At 41.8% G+C, this 12,254-nt stretch overlaps 1 long non-coding RNA gene and 1 pseudogene across 4 annotated transcripts; one reads left to right on the top strand and one right to left on the bottom strand.

Annotated features, from left to right (window-relative positions):
* The first annotated feature begins 348 nt into the window (after window positions 1–348).
* 1700006H20Rik lies at window positions 349–12,254 on the top strand. 4 transcript variants are annotated; one of them, XR_376118.4, is made up of 4 exons: window positions 349–761; window positions 2,483–2,562; window positions 11,487–11,561; window positions 12,141–12,254. It is a non-coding gene; the product is annotated as an RIKEN cDNA 1700006H20 gene (long non-coding RNA). The 4 variants fall into 4 exon arrangements; XR_376115.4 differs by having other exon boundaries at window positions 410–761; window positions 2,457–2,562; XR_376116.4 differs by having other exon boundaries at window positions 463–980.
* Gm9409 lies at window positions 6,533–6,907 on the bottom strand (annotated as a pseudogene).

The following is a 12,254-nucleotide window of genomic DNA, read 5'->3' as shown; positions in this document are numbered from 1 at the left end:
AGGGCCTTTCAGCTCTTTAGGGGAAAGTCTATTCCATCATTCAAGTATGGCAGGCCTTGAGCAGAGAGACAGTCAGTGGTTTTAGAACTTTATTGTAGAACGATAGAAAGAGAGAAGGTAAAAGAAGGAGAGGGGCTGACCATGGCCATGTGGAGAGAAGGGGAGAAGGGAGGAGGAGAAGGAGAGCTAGAGATAAGAATGACAGGTAAGAGCTTAAGAGATCAAGGAGGGGCCAAGCAGTCCCTTTTATAGTGGGCTGGGTTATCTTGTTGCCAGGTAACTGTGGGGAGGAGCTTACCTGGCTATTGTCAGGTAACTGTGAGGGTGGAGTCTAGCTAGAATGCCTGGAACTTGGGGCTTTATCTGAGTGACTGATAGTCACAGAACTATGGAGTTGGGGGCTCTGAGGTTTCAGGCACCTGTCTCTGGGAAGGTGGCTCGCTGTTCCATCCCTTGTAGAGTTTTCTACTGGGTCTCCGGTGCAAGCTTCACTCAACCAAAACAGGCTGTCTTTCACGGTCCCACAGCATACCACCTTGCTGGGATCAAAAAGGGCTCTTCACTTTTGTTTAGGATTAAGTTAATTCACCTTGAGACATTATTCTTTACAGTGTGGCTCTTGAAATATGCTACATTCACACTGAGTAAGATCTGTTTTGAGCCAGTCTTTGAAGTCTGACCCATCTGCATGCTTACCCAGTATATGTGCATACCAGGAGCTTCTGGTAGGCTCTTGGGAAAAGCAACTGTTTTCTCACTGTGTGAGTACCTGCTCTTGGTCTTCTCATACTTCTGAAATCGTTTCCAGCCTCATGTAGTTTTCTCATATGGACAGAGTGTAATTGTCTACCTGTGTGGGATACTTTAGTGCTCTCTGGAGCTGTCCTGTTTGCCTCTGTCCTATGAATGGGGAGCACACTGGTCTTCTTGAGACTCAGTTCTAGTTGCAGGGCTCCAGTTCTCTGCAGCTTCCACATGAGGTGGGTATGTGGCCTATAGTCCCTGAAGGCAATAAGAATTAGCAAAGTCTTTCTCTCAGGGATCATGGTTTGTTTTTGCTTCATGTCCAATATATTAGTTGCTTTATGCATTTATCTTTTTGTTGCTGTTTTAAGCCAGAGGAAAAAAAATGAATTTCTATCACTCCATGTAATTAAACCTCAAATCTCCAGCAACTATGTCTTAATGACATATAGCCTGTGTTTTATCTCTCCCAATTCTAGGAAATAATCACAATAAAGTTTTCCCACAGGTGATCTTGGGTATATGTTCAGAAACACTCCTTATAGTAGTAATTATAATAGAAAGATTAGCAATATTCAAGAATGCAGTTTTGAATATTTATAATTTATATCTCATAATAAAATACAAGGGTTTTATTAGGAAGCAATACACTGTCATATTTATTTTAGAAAGTTTAAAGATTACTTACTTATTTTCTAGAATGGCTGCCACATATAATGTATGCCACTATTTTCATATTATATGTATACATTTCTATAATTTTTAAGGGAAAGTGCAGACTATGAAAGCAAAATTTAGTTAAAGGTGCTTATTGATCTGCTTTTAATCTCATTTATTAGATTTTTAACCCCTTTACATTAATTGCATGAATTCCTGCATGATTTCCTGGGTTGCATGATTTCCTGTGTTGTTATTTACTGTCCTGGCTAGTTTTGTGTGAACTTGACACAAGCTAGTAGTAGCAGTTGGGGAAAGGGACTCTCAATTGAAAGAATGCCTTCACAATATTTGCTGTGTTTAAGTCTGTGCTGCATTTTCTTAATTAGTGTTTGAAGCCAGTAGACCCAGCTCACTGTGGGAAGTGCCATCCCTTGGCAGTGGTCCTGGTTCCTTTAAGAAAGTAGGCTAATCAAACCACGAGGAGCAATCCAGTAAGCAGCGTTCCTACATTGCCTCCACATCAGCTCCTGCCTTAAATTCCTGCTGTCACTTCTCTGGATGATGGACTACACGCTGTTATACCATATTAACCCTTTCCCTTTCTGAATCGCTTTTGGTTATGGCATCTTATTCCACAATAGAAACCCTAAGACATACATTGTGCTATATTTGCTAAAATTTAATGTAAACAAATTTAAACTTTTTCAAAAGTTGGAAGAATAATATATTACATTCTCAAGAAGTATTACAAAGAAAATTTTATTGTGAAATACTTTAACCACATAAGCACTTATAAATGCTCTGTTAAATTCTGTGAACTTGGTCCCTGAAGCATAGACTTCTATCACCATTTAAACACTTAATGATAAATCCTTGCAGGCATAGCATGAAAGCTTGTTAGTAGTATGCAGAGAAAACAGCATTGTCTTGCATTGGTAATGGGTAGAACACATATTCAAATACAAATAAGAGCACAATTCAGAGATAAAAATAACTTCTGCTTGCTCCTTTGGTGAAGCCTACATAATCCATCTGTTTGCTTCTGCCTGCAGCTTCTTGACTATTTTCTCCATTCTAGTGTCAACTCCTCTCCAATCAACATACGGCTGCAGGACTTCAAGGCTAAGGCAGCAAGAAAAGAAATCCTTCCATATTCAAGTATTTGATTTGGAATTTGATGTACAGTATTTCTCAAGTTGAAAAAAAAAAATCTAACAAACTAACAAACAGACATATTGGCTGGGGGTTGGCTACACCTTATCCTCAATGCAATCCTACAAGATTAATCAAACAGAAGAATTTGCATTCTGTTATGTTTTTCCTTACTTGGAGATTTGAATCTTGTTTCTATTTAGCATCAGGAAAGGCAGTCCTAGTGTAAATTTGTAGAGGAAGCCTTGGGTCATGTGCTCTCAGCCATAGCTTTTCTGTTTGAGCACAGTTCTGGGAGTTCCTTTATTCAAGGCATCATTTTCCTTTCAGTTTGCCAACCAAAGGGTCTTTCAGGGTAGAACACTGAAAAGTATATAACCCCCAAGGAGCCTTCAGCAGTCAGGCTGAGGCTGAGGAGTTTTTCCACCTGGTGGCCTTCAAGAGGGTGGTCCTCACTTTTCAAGTCTATTACAGACACCCTCCTCTCCCCTTCTCTCTCCTCCCTGTCCTTTCTCTCCCTCCTCTCTTTCCCACTCTCTCCTCCCATTCACTCCCTTCCCTTTCTCTTCCCTTTTTCTGAGAGAGATTGCCATCACTGAGAACCTCATCTGAGACTCTGCTTTGGGGGATCTGAAACCCTTTCACCCTTTCATGTGGGAACACCCACTCTGTTGAAGGTTAACTCTTTACTGGATGCTGAAAGCAAGTGCTGTGCTGCTTTTAGAAACAGGTTTCTTTCCAGTTACTATCCTATGACTTGAGCGAAGAAATTCTTGCTTAAAAAGTGGCAAAGCAAGAAATGAATGTGTCACAAAGAATCTCCTTTTTATTCATAGCACACACCACACAGCATTCTCCCAATCACATGGATATCTCTTACTCTCCTTAATTTCACAATGACTATCCTAATCCTCAAAAAATTAACATCTGGGGGAAAATGTGACAAATTTTTAGAGTATCTATTCAAATTTAACATCTTATATTTAGAATATTTTAAAGAATGTGGTCTATTGATTTTCCATGTATCAATGGAGAAATGACTCATCCTTACCTTTGGACTATGAAAATTTCTCTCATGTTGGGGTCCTTCAGTGGCTTGTTGTGATAGAACCATATACTACTCATTCTGCTATGGCTCCTGCCTGCTTCACATCCTTCAGGGAGAGACGATGATTTTCTACATGGCCAACAGTGGTCAGCAACAACTCTAGAGTCTTGTATGAATCTCAGGAGTTATTCAGTTAATGAATGAAAACAACTTTTTCTTTACTTGGGCAGTTTGCTTATTGTGTTCATAAATTGGAACAATAGAAGATAGGATGAGGGCTGTTGAAGGAGAGAGAAGAGAAATGATGAAAGGAGGGGAAAATAATAGGATAGGAAGACAGAATGAGTAAGGTAGAAGTTGGAGGGGAGATGACTTCTCAGTGAGCAACTTCTACTAATTGCCATGGAGAGTAAGAGTAAAATAGATTTTCTGAATTAAGGAAACTGTTATCTAAACTGAGAAAAATACAGTTGAGAAAATAGCTAGATTATGCTTAGAAAAAAATTTTAATACACCTTCAACTGCCTCCTTACCATTCTCACTGGCCGAATATTTAGTGAGTACAGTTTGTGAGTTCATGTGGCTGGCTCATTATATTTGTAAGCACATGCAAAGACTTTTTGTTTGTTTGTTTGTTTCTCCATTTCACACTTTAAAATCATAAAGTGTGATAATACCATGTATTTTCACTATAGTCTCAAGAACAGACTTTGGCTAGAGCAATTAATTTGCTGGTTCATTAAGTAGCTCTGTAAGTTCACTAAGTCTGTAGCTGAGCTACTGGATGCCAGAGCACGGCATCTTTGATGCTCTTTCCTGGGTTTACTCAACTCTAATGGAAGCATCATTTTTCTACCCTGCCCATTTCATTTTGTTTAACGTAGGCAGACCATTCCATTTGCTTTAGGCTCATTTTGAGAATCAGAGAAATTGTACTTTCTTTTCTCAAGTCTCATCAAGCAGAGGATTCAGGTCTCCCTATTTTAAATCGAGCTAAAAAGGCTAGCTTTTATGTAACTTTCCCAATACAATAATAGAGAACGTGATAATTGGGTTAAAGATCAACAGGTAATTTAGATTTAGCCTCTCAGATTTAAATAGTCTCTCTCAACTTCTCATTTTCCCATCTTGTCCGGTTACGAGTAGCTATCACTCTTTGCCTAACAAGAATCTAAATATCATATGTGGTTTTCTTCCACAGAGATAAAACATTGCAGTTTCTCTTCCTCCTTCCCTCTTCTTTTTTGGTTTGTTGGTTAGTTTGTATTGTCAACTTGGAAAAACTTAGAGTCAACTAGGAAGATCAAACCCCAACTAAAGAATTACCTGGATTAGATCAGCCTGACTGTGGGCAAGTCATTCTCTTGGTTGCTAATTGATATAGGAAGGACCACTGTGGGCAGCAACATCCATAGGTAGGTGGTCCTGGGCTGTATATGGTTGATAACAAGTCAATGAGCAAGCTAGTAAGTACTACTTCTCCGTGATTTCTCCTTCAGCCCCTACTTGAGTTTCTGCCTCAACTTCCCATAACCATAGACTGTGACCTTGGAAGTGTAAGCTAGACAATCTCTTTCCTTCTTTTAGTAGCTTTTAGTCATGGTGTTTATACATAAACAAAACTCAAACTACAATAATGTGTGGACTTAGAAGGGAATGTGAGGTAATCAGTATACTACCACAGAAGGAGAAGAAGGTCATGGTCAAAAATATTGGCTTGTGTCCCTCTCTGGCTGCTGCTGGTCATTGGTCGTGTGCATATGCTCAGACTAAGTTCCTCCCTCACACATTCACCTCACCACTGACACTGCTGATGATCTGGATTTACAGATGCTCAGAACCTACTAGTATTCGTCTCTGACCTTAGGGTATGCATAATTCAGGTTCTGTTGCTGTGATAAAATACCATGACTCAAAGCATCTCTGGCTCAGCAGGGTTTATTTGGCTTACATATCCCGATCACAGTCCATAACTGAGGGAAGTCATGGCATGGGCATAAGCAAGGTCAGAGGCAGTAATGAACACTGTTTATTGGCTCACCTAACTTGGTTTCTAATTTAAACCAGGACTACCTACTCAGGGGTTTCATTTCTTAGAGTGGGATTGGCCCACTCAGGTTCATCATTAATTGAGAAAATACCCCAGAGATATACTCACAGGCCAATACGATGGAAGCAATTTCTCAACTGAGGTTCTCTCTTCCCAGGTGACCTCAGTTTGTGTCAAGTTGACAAAAATCTAAGCAACACAGTGTGTCTTAGTTAGGTTTCCATTACTGTCAAAACACACAATGAGCAACTCTTAAAAGGACATTTAATTGGGGCCAGCTTCAGAGGTTTACAGGTTCAGAGGTTCAGTTCATTATCATCACGGTGGGAGCATAGCAGCATCCAGGCAGGCACGGTGCAAGAGGAGCTGAGAGTTCTACATCTTCATCTGAGGCCACTAGGAGAAGACTGGCTTCCAGGCAGCTAGGATGAGGGTCTTAAAGACCATGTCCACAGTGACACACTTCCTCCAACAAGGCCACACCTACTCTAAAAATGCCACACTTTCAAATAGTGTCACTTCTTGGGCCAAGCATATCCAAACCTCCACAACAGTGTGACTTTTCTGTAATGTGATTGTTGTTTATTTTGGAGTCTTTTGGGGACCATATCCCTTGTTTTCTTATTAATTTCCAGCATGACATTAATCTTTCCCAGTACTCTCCTATCACTTCATTTAATCTTTAATAAGCAGGTCCCCAAGGACCACCAGAGCTTTCCTCACAAGGACATGCCCTTTCTAGAAGAGTTTCTGTGTCTGATGCATTTATTCATTGCATGTTGGTCATATAGTTAGAATCATCCAAGTATTCTTTAAATAAACTAAAGCACAAAAGGAACCTTGGGTTTTTGTTTGTTTGTTTGTTTGTTTGTTGTTTTTTGAAAGGTCAAGATTTTATTGTCTTCATAACAAAATCTTCTTAGAACTGGATCACTTGGCCCTTTCTCTTCTTGTCGCCTCCCAATTCAAAATGCTCGCATCTGTTAACAGCCAGCATCCTCTTAGATCTGCAGTTGGGCTCAACGCACTCCAGTCTCAGCACAATCTTCTTTGTAGTTTTAGCCTTTTTTCGGAAATAGACTTAGTCTGCCCACCAGAGCCACTCTCTTTCCTGTCATAGCGCCGCTTTCCCTGGGCATACAAAGAATCCTGCCCTTCTTGTACTGTGTCACCTTGTGGGGTTGGTGCTTCCCACATTTCTTGCAGAATGTCTGGCGGGTCTCAGGCATGTTCACCATGTTCGCAGGAGCGCGAGCAGCTCCCCCCCCCTTTTTTTTTTAATGACATGGAAATATTTGATAGAGAATGCAGAGGTTGAACTTTAGACAGTGGCTCAATAACAAAGACTCCTTATCATTAATGGAATAAAAACATCTCTGCAAAATAGTTGTTCAATGATTTACTGAGAAAGGTCTGGGTCACAAAATCTCTTTATAAATACCATGAGCAAATTGCAGCAAGGCAATGACATTGGGGCCCCACGAAATCTGTGACTCAGGCTACAGGTGAGGGCAGGAGAAGGTGGAAGTCCATGGAGGATTGTGTTGGAGTTTGATGGAACTGTGCCAGCATTGCTAAATGCTGAAGAGAGAGTAAGGCAAATGCTCAGAACCTGCAACATCTCACCATCAAGCTTCCGAATGAACGTGTTCTAACTAGGAGAAAGCTGGGTGTTCTGACTAGAATTTTGCTCGGCCTTTTATGAGAAACAGATCACTCTCTCAGCAGCCAAAGAACCATTTGCTTGCTCATATCTCTTCCTCTAAGCAGTGACATTAGAAAGTCAAGTCTTAGATGCAGAGTCCTATTCTTTATGACTTCTCTGCATAGAGTCATAGTAACTTTTCTCCCCATTAAAACAGAGCTAGGGCAGAACTGGTCATCCAAACAATTCTACTATATAAATTGGGTTTGTAATTGTGCCTCAAATAGCTTTAGCCCTAAAACATTGTGATATTCAAAAACAAGAAGTCTGGAGATACAAATAAAACAATAAAACAATGTGGCTGATACATAACACAACTCAGGCTGCGAGTGACAGGCAGCAAGGTGTTAGCCATGTGTGTCTTTCATCTTTGGGGACTGGGCATGGCAAGGTTCAGAGAAAGATGGACACAAGCTAGTTAAACTGATTTCCATAATGAACATGAGGAAAATAGTATTAGGAGACTTGGCATAACAATGAACTTTGTATTTTCAGGTGACATCTTTAAGCATGGTCGGGTGATTAAGTTTCTTCTCTTTCCTCAAGAACTGAGAGCTTTAGGAGAGTAGCTGATTTGGTGCATGTCTTAGTCAGGGTTTCTATTCCTGCACAAACATCATGACCAAGAAGCAAGTTGGGGAGGAAAGGGTTTATTCGGCTTACACTTCCATACTGCTGTTCATTACCAAGGAAGTCAGGACTGGAACTCAAACAGGTCAGGAGCTGATGCAGAGGCCATGGAGGGATGTTCCTTTCTGGCTTGCCTCTCCTGGCTTGCTCAGCCTGCTCTCGTATAGAACCCAAGACTACCAGCCCAGAGATGGTCCCACCCACAAGGGGCCCTCCCACCTTGATCACAAATTGAGAAAATGCCTTACAGCTGGATCTCATGGAGGCATTTCCTCAACTGAAGCTCCTTTCTCTGTGGTAACTCCAGCTGTGTCAAGTTGACACAAAACTAGCAGTACAGTGCACAACAAGTCACAGATGAAATGATAGACTTTCTGCCTTAGAGTGAATGCAGCCACAATGACTCCCACTCAACTGCTGTATTTATTGACCTGAGTCCATAGTTTCCATATGATATCTATTCCTTGCAGAAAGCCTTGCTAATAGGAGGTCAAAATACTTGTTATGGAATTAATTAACCGCCTTCTAAGCTAGCTCCCCAATGCATCAGTTTTGCCTTAGGACACAGGCTTAGAGTTTAAAGTGACAATGTTCCTTAGGAGAAAGAAGAAAATAAATTAAAACTCAGGGCAGATGGCCTGATTTGTGGTGGGGGAAAGAGGTCAGGTGTAATGCTGCATTTCATTTCATTTCCAAAATGAAAAACACCTACGCCTTGGCAGGAATGCTGCTCTTCTGATTCAGCCAAGGAGGTCAGGTCAAAACTTTATCTTTTAAAGAAATAGATCATATAATTGGTTTCTTGAAAGTAATTGAAGGCTGGCACAACTGGTGAACTGGTTCCCCCCTCACCTCCCCCCTCCCCCGAGACAAACTCCTCTGAAACCGAGCAAATGTCAGGATGAGACATTCAAAATCTAATGTTTGTCTTCTAATTCTCAAAGACTTTATTGTGTGTGTTTCCTGTAGACTTGTATACATGAACTTTCCTAGGCTTGTGTAAACTGTTCAGACCAAACCGCCTCTGGTCACCTGGCCCTTAAACAGAGGAGCATTGCAGAAAAAGGGGACTCCACACGGAAGGACAAGCAGTGATTTGAGGCCTTCCAGGTTTGTCTTTCTTTCTTTCTTTCTTTCTTTCTTTCTTTCTTTCTTTCTTTCTTTCTTTCTTTCTTTCTTTCTTTCTTTTTCCTTTTCTTTTCTTTTCTTTTCTTTTCTGTTCTTTTCTTTTCTTTTCTTATGTTTTAGTTTCAGCAAAGATTTCTTTCACAGTTCCGTCTGACTTTATGGAGACGGGCTCTCTAGCCAAAGCTGGTGTATAGCTGAGTATAACTGATTCTCCTGCCTCCACATCCTGAGTCCCAGGATAACAGCTGTGTGTCACAAAGCCCGTTTTCATATGTGATGCTTATGATCACACCCGAGGCTTCAAGCATGCTAGGCAGTGTCCAACTGGACTAAGTGAGCGACGGCCTCAGCTCTTCCGTTATGAATCTTAACATGCTTATAGGTTCCTATAGAAGAACAATTTGCTCCAACGGTCCAACAGTTCTAGTTCCAACATTTGGATGCTGGTGGTTGGTGAGTCTGAGTTCAGCCTAGTGTGTACAGCACGTTGCAAGAGAGCCAGGCCTGTGTTATGGCAGCATCCCATCGAAGTGGCAGTTTTCTTTGGCTCACACTCAGGAATAAAAAATGGCTCTGTCATGTCCCTGCTGCCTGTCACCTCCCCCCGCCCCCAACCCTTCTAACCCCATTGAAGCAATGATCTCTGCTGCCTGTCACAAAATCTTGGTCTTTTGCCGAAGGCCATAAAAACAGAATAAATTAGATCATTTTAGTATGGGAACTTCTGGGGCTGGGGCTACTGTGTTCTGTGACAGCTCTTGCTGTAGACTCCTTTCAAGGCTGTTTGTTTGCTGTGGGAGTTTCAAGGCTTTTTGCTGAGATAGAGGTGGCTTCTTACTCGGCTGCTGGAGACAGATTTACTTCCTGGCAGATAACATGGGAATGCTCTCCTTCTCAGGTACAGCTTAAAAGGATTGCTCAGGGCCAATTTTTAAGGTGGTGGTGTCTATATGGACCAAAGGCCACTGTGTATACATGTGTTTATCTGGGTGTGACATTGCATGGTGTCCTCAGATCAGGGCCTGGAGGAACAGATTAGAAAATGGTTGGCTGAGGTACTGTGAGTCCTAAAATCCTTTGTCACATATCCAGGATAGTCCTTGCCTCTTGTCAGCCTAGATAACATCATAGAATACTAAACTATCAATAGTTTGTGTATCAAATCCCTCAGGCCAGGTGGTGGTGGTGGTGCACTTCTTTAATCCCAGCACTTGGGAGGCAGAGGCAGGCAGATTTCTGAGTTCGAGGCCAGCCTGGTCTACAGAGTGAGTTCCAGGACATCCAGGACTACACAGAGAAACCCTGTCTCCAAAAGCCCAAAAACCTAAAAACCCCAACCCCCCCCCAAAAAAAATTCCCTCAGATTTGGCACATTTTTAACACTTCCTGCTCTGATCTCACTCATTATGTCTTTGCACTTATCAATAACATTGGCCTTCAAGCACTGTGATAAAAACATCCCACAAATTTGATGGCTTCAAACAACACAATGTGGGGGTTCAGTGGTTAAGAACACTGGATGCTCTTCAGTGGATTTGTGTTTGATTGATTCCCAGCACCCACATAGCAGCTCTCAGCCATCGGTAACTCCAATTCCAGGGTACATGACACCCATTTCTGCTCTCACAAGCATCAGGTGTGCACAGGGCACACAGTCATACTTTCAGGCAAACAACTGGACATGAAAAAGTAATCTAAAAAGCAACAAGGGAGCTTTCCTGTCGCACGGGTCTGGAGGTTGTAATCCGAAATGAAGAAACTGGCACTCAGGCCTAAGCTCTGTGCAGTCTCTGGGCGAACCCTTTCTAGTTTCTTCATAGCTTCTTGCAGCTTGTCAGAAAACACTAACCCTGAACTTACAAGTGCATAAGCGGAGTGTCTGCTTCCACAGTCACATGGCCTTCTCCAGGCCTGTCTGCATGCAGCTGTTCTTTTATAAACTGATAGACTGGCCTAGAGGGCTATCTTACAACTCACCTAGATCCACATTCACCATTTCCAAAAGGAGCACATTCCGATATTGTAGGGGGTGGATATAGTGAGGTGTCTCCCAGGGGTACACAATTCAACCTCAGCAAGCAGTTTCGTCTGTTTGTATTTGTAGGCTGAATGGACACACTTTCCTTAGTATAAGTTTTCTGCACGAACACAAGTGTTCATTTCTCTGACGTAACTATGTAGGGGTTGCAGTTCTTGCTGGTGTGGTTGTTTTTATCTGAAACTATTTAATTGTATTCTAGAGTGTTTTCCTACCGAGACTATGGTGAAGATCGCATCAAATGTGTGCTGAAGAGCCTCTGATGTTATGTGGAGTTTTTATGTGTATTTGTGTGTGTGTGCGCTATGCTGTTTTTCTTCTATTTACACAGGACCGTCGTGCTGCAGCATTGTATGGGCCACATTTCTGTTGCTGAGACAGAATGCCTTGACAGAAAGGAACTTAGGTGAGAGAGGGGTTCTTTTGGCTTATAGTTCCAGAGGGAAAACTGTTGGTCATTACAAGGAAGGTATGACAACAGGAACATGGGCCAACTTCTCAATCAGGAAGCAGAGGTCATATGTCATTTGCCTACATAAGGAAGAGAGGGAAGGAGGGAAGGAGGGAGAAAAGAAAGGAAAGAGGAAGGGAGGGAGAGAGAAGAAGAGGGAGGGAGGGAGGAAAGGAGGGAAGGAGGGAAGGAGGGAGGGAGGAAAGGAGGGAAGGAGGGAAGGAGGGAAGTGGATCCAGGCTAAAAAACCTCAAGTCCCATCTCACCCAGTGATACACATCCTCCAGCAAGACTCCATTTCCAAAATGTTCTATAACCTTGCTACCAACTGGAGACCAAGTGTCCAAGCACAAGACCTTGTATGGGACATTTTATATTCAGACCACAACAATCTCCATTGCTTTCTGTTTTTCCAGTCACCATGATATTGAACAGCTTTTAATGTGGACATTTATTTTTGTGCATATCTTATTTGCTGTCCCCCACGCCCCCAAATCTCTTATGCATTTAAATTTTGTTTGTTATTGAGTTTAGGAAGATTTGCGCTCCAAGTTCTCTGATAGAGGTACAATCTGCCACCAGTTTTCTTCCAGACTACAGCACTCTATGAAGCAAGAGGAAACATACTTTTAATAAAATCCTGTTAAT

This window comes from Mus musculus, chromosome 3, assembly GCF_000001635.26.
Source record: "Mus musculus strain C57BL/6J chromosome 3, GRCm38.p6 C57BL/6J".
NCBI classification, from domain to species: domain Eukaryota; kingdom Metazoa; phylum Chordata; class Mammalia; order Rodentia; family Muridae; genus Mus; species Mus musculus.
Note: the sequence above shows the minus strand (reverse complement) of the source record. Positions and strands in the feature narration are given on the sequence as shown.